Here is a 5,219-nt window from a genome sequence, read left to right as displayed (position 1 = left end):
AGAGAGAAAGAGACTGGAAAATACAATCCTTTCTGACTCCTACTTTTGCAGGGACTCCTAGGAAGACTGGGTAGATCTGACAAGCTCTCCTACGCTTCTGTCTGTAAGACCAGTGCATGGAAGAGCATGGCTGCTGTTCAACTGCCAGCCCCCGTAAGCTTGAGTCTTCAGCCAAGCCCTAATTAGTTTTGGGGTTTGGGAAGCAGGTAGAGAGTCACAGACACAGGACCACATCTGCAGTCCCTTCTGAGTGGAAGCTACGTGGGATGTAGCTTGGTTTCAGGTACAGTATATTGAAGTGAATGGAAAGAAGCTGTTAATTTTCTTTACGAGGTGATATTAACCTAGGGTTGTGGTTGAGGGCTCAAAGAAACAAAACATGTCACGCTTCCCAGAGGTTGATAGTCACATATCAACAAACAGGTAAATAATTCAATTCCATAACTCTCCTGTTTTTCTGGAACAAATGGAAAAATGTACACATCTGTATTTACATAAAGATGTACACACCTATATACTTCCATGTTTTTATGTACAGAAATCCACACTCTCATGCTGATAATAAATGTGCTGGCAGCTAAGCTAAGTCTACATCCCTATTTAACATGAGTTTCAAAAGATGTAGTAATATTCTTCAAAGCTCCCATAATACTGATGCTAAGTCCTGTTTTCTTCTACCTACTTACTTGCTTTTCTTGAGCTAGCTTATAATAAGCAGGTCCAATATAATGTAGACCTGCAGTCTTCCACCCTGCTGCAAGTAATGCTAATATCACCTTATTCTTTACGTTTCTAAATTCTCTTTCACCTCCAGCCAACCCCTTATCTGCACTCATAAACACCAACCTTTTCCAAATATTTCTGAAAAATCCTTTCCCACACTCATAAGCAACATAGTATCCTACCTGGAGCCACAGATGCACTTGTTAATGGACAACAAACAGTATTTCTCATCTGATGTTTGAGACCCAAATTTGGAGGCCGTGTGACACAACAAGTGAGTACCTTGAGAATTTTTTTGTAACATGGTTGACTGCTCAGCCCACATCCCTTCTCTTGGCGTTCTGAAAAACGTGACAGACACATTCTCTGACCACCGCCAATCTTTGGGAATCCTGTAGACTACTAATGGCAACTTTTATCAGTATTAGATATGAGGTCTCCACAGATTAGAATCTGCTTTTTTTCCCAAGCCAGCTGTCACTGGCTGTGAAGATAAGTTTGGAAGCATAAAGAAATCCCTGCTGCTGTTCTGGGACATCTTTACCTAAAAAGACTAACTTACCATAAAGTCCCATTCTAATCAGAAATTTGCCCTATAAAAATTCCAGCACAAACTTTCTTTTTGAGTGGGTCCAAGAGACTTCCAGTCTATATCTTTTAGCCTTAAAAATTCAACCTGCAAGTTATGAATTTGGATTTTTTTTCCTTTATTTGCATGCTGTTCGCCAAGCAAACCCTGCAACTGAAATGTGAATTTTAGTTGCCCATATCCATCTATGAGTCAAAATGGAACCTGTTTACTTGCTCACTGCTCAGTTCTCCGGTGCCAGGAGCAATAATCCACTGCAGGCATTAAAGTCCACACAAGCAATTTTCACATGTGCTGTACAGAATGATTGCACTAATTTACTTCTTAAACAATTACAGAAGAAATCTATCTATCTTAATGGACTTTCAACTTTCAAAAGTTATTATTGCATACCAATAGGAACATCATGACATTCTGAATATGATTTATTGGTGGTACCACTGCTTTCAGCAAATTTAAAACAGATATGGAAGCCACAGTTAGAATCATAGAATCATTAAGGTTGGAAAAGACCTCTAAGATCATCGAGTCCAACCGTCAACCCAACACCACCATGCCCACTAAACCATGTCCCTAAGCGCCTCATCTACCCGTCTTTTAAATACTTCCAGGGATGGGGACTCAACCACTTCCCTGGGCAGCCTGTTCCAATGTTTAACCACTCTTTCAGTAAAGACATTTTTGTTGAATAACCTTAGACCATATCTTCTTTGGGAATGTGTGCAGGTACATCACAAGTAGGATATAATTGATCAGTAAATATTTAAATCAGTAAATCTGGTTGCAACATTTTCAAAACACGTTTTTGTGAAAATATCCTAATTGTCCAAGCTGAAATGTATGAAAGACACTAACTTAGCTTTACGGAGTTTTTGTTGGAAAGGTTTTATAGCATCCCAGGTCAGACAGTTATTTCAGATGAGAGAGGATGAAATTGAAAATCTGAATATTTTATCCAGAAATTGATATTTCAATGCAATTTTACTTGTGAAAATGCTTTAAAAGTTTTGGGTTTACTTCAGTGTAGAACAGAAACAAACTTAAAAAGCTTGACTGTTATAAGGAAATTGAATTCTCATCTTTCACCAACTCTAATAATTTTTTTTTCCAGAGGATTACAAAACTGAACTCAAAATATTCATTCAGACAACAGTACTTTTTAGATCCTCTTTCATCAGAGGATATCAAGTGTAATTAAGCCTTGCAATACTCCAGCCATGAACATCATGCCTACATACTACAGAAAATACAGCACAGAGATTAAATAATTTCCCATTGTCAAACTAGTAGCCTGCCGTGGAAATCTCATCTCCTGACTCCCAGTCCTTTTACCTGAACACAATGATTCTGTCAAGTCGTGGAAACTAATGACTATAATTAAACCAATCCAAAATATTACTGTCCACAAAAGCAGAAGTCACACTGTGGGTCTCAGAGGAGACAAAAGCTGAAAAGAACCTGTATTTAGTAAGTGACTTGCTATCTGTCAACAAGGAAAGTTCAAAAGAATTTATTTTCTTTTTCAAAAAATGAGCTATTTCAGTATTATTGTCATCAAGCAATGCATCATTTAGTTATTAAATGAGACCACTATTAAATATGAAATGTGGACTAATTATTCTAAAAGCATTAATCAATTTGTTAAGAACTCTTCGGTAATAATGTAGTCTCTTTGTTGCTACCACGGTAAGATTTACCTCACATAACCATAATCTGCTTACTGACAGAAATACCACCTCCTTTTAGTTAATTTCAGGAAAACATTTTAGAAGTGCTCTAGGCTGAAAGGGATGATAAATAATTTTTAGACTGAAAGTTGAAGTGGATTGATTAGGAGCAATTTTTTATGTTTTACACAATAAAAAGATGAACTACATGGTTCACAGAGCCAATTTGCAGAGCAACCTCTTCTCTCTAATTGCTGCTAGACTAATGTAGAAGCACACTCCTAGGAAGTAGAGAAATCCATTTACCCAATCATGTCATTTAAGTAGCGAACACAAGTAGTGGATTTTTCCATTACCTTTCATATTAGCCTTGCTACATTCCACCTGTGACCCTCATTTTAAGAGTGCAATGCTCTTTTATACAATTTTGTAACCATAATAAAGGTCCACTTCAAAATTTTTCAAAGTAGACTAAGGACATTTTAAAAAAAACATGATTAGGGACATAACCAATCTCACTAATTCCTGGTAATGTATTGTAAAACCAAATTATTTGCTAAAAGGTCTAATAAATTCCCATCTTCAGAAGTAGAAAAGAACATTTCCTCTATTTCCTCTGACACAAGAATCTAGTGACTATTCTCTTCTGGCTACTTACTCTGTGGTTGTCCCAGCTACTGCAAAATTTATTTTAAGAACTGTTTGGGGGTTTTTAACAGGAAATGGACAGACTCCTATTTAAATCAAGATAGGATTTTTCGTTATACTGTTCACATGAAAATAGGTAATATATTGTTGTCGGAGAGAAAAAAATGCATATCCCTAGCTCCGCCTATTCTAGCAAGTCAGAGTACACAGAATAATTAGCTTTATGTTCCAGGTGTCTCCTCTAAGGTCCATTTCTATTAATTGCTGGAACTGCATTAAAAAGAATAACATAAGAAAAAACAACCCTGGGAGCAGAAGTTAGCTCTGCGCAATGCTTCTAAGTTACTTTATTGAAATCAGAACATGTTTTAAAAGTTATTTTCATAAATACCTAGAAAGAAAATGTAAACATGTTTGAAGAAAGTATTCTTCATTATTTCAGAATAAAAGCAAACAAAATCATTGACAGTGTCAGGTTATAGAGAGTTTCCTAATAGACTGAAATACTTTTATACAGTGTTTTCTGATCTTCGGATGAAATGTATTAAATAGGTGCTAGGTGTTGTGATACTATTACTGCAAAATATTTTTTATGTTATAGCAAGACTAAATTAAAGGAATGATTCAGGAATAACTGCTCTAGTTCTGCATTACACACACAGAGGCCCCCAAAATCTGAAAAACTCTTACAGCTTTTGCTGCAGGATACAAAAGATCTGTACAGAGAAAATAGAACTGGAAATGCCAGCTTATTTTTTTTAATGACAGCAGTGCTACTTGTAATATGTTAATACAGCTAACAACATTCTCATTGCTTAATGCTCTGCTTTAAAACGTAATTAGAGAAACCTGCCACTTCCTGAAATCTGTATTAACAACATTAACTGCAGTAATTCAAAACAAATGTCAAATATCTGCTACTTGTCTAAATACTGATTTTAATGTATTATTTAGATACCATAACAGCAAGGTTAGCATGGATATATTTGTGTTGCAGTATTTACTGGTTTTCAGCAGAACCTGGGGTTTTAAAACCAGCCTCACAATGACCTGGTTGGGATGTTTGGGAAGAAGAAAGGAGTTAGTAAATATATTTTTTACAAAGGCACATTTTAATGAACATATTGCACATACTGATAAAGACAGGGCATAATGCTTTTAAAATAATTAGCATCTTGAAAAAGGGTCAGTAGTCATGGTCTGTCTGCTGCATGCGCTGGTAATCCCACTACAGATATGGGATTTACTGAAGATTTAGATAAAATGAGCTAAGTAACTCAATCTGCAAAAGAATATGACTTCTCCAAACTATACACAGCTCATGACCTATTCCAGGGAAACCAAGGAACAAGTGAAAAATGGGCTATGATGACCTATTTGAACAGCAGGAACTGAATTAGCGGAGGCTGTTAGAGCCAACATTTACAATTTACTTGGAGGCACAGCTGCAGCTTCAGCTCCACCACGTAATAGCAAAGTGGGATCTGGACAAGAGAGGTATCGTTTTCTGCCTGAGAATTCCTTCTAAAGGCCCTTCTTTTTTGCTCTTTCCTGAAACCCTTCCTAGCAAATGTTTGATATTAAGTAGGGAA

This window comes from Pygoscelis adeliae, unplaced genomic scaffold (genome assembly GCF_000699105.1).
Source record: "Pygoscelis adeliae isolate BGI_AS28 unplaced genomic scaffold, ASM69910v1 Scaffold45, whole genome shotgun sequence".
In the NCBI taxonomy this organism is placed as follows: Eukaryota; Metazoa; Chordata; class Aves; order Sphenisciformes; family Spheniscidae; genus Pygoscelis; species Pygoscelis adeliae.
This window is presented reverse-complemented; position numbering follows the sequence as displayed.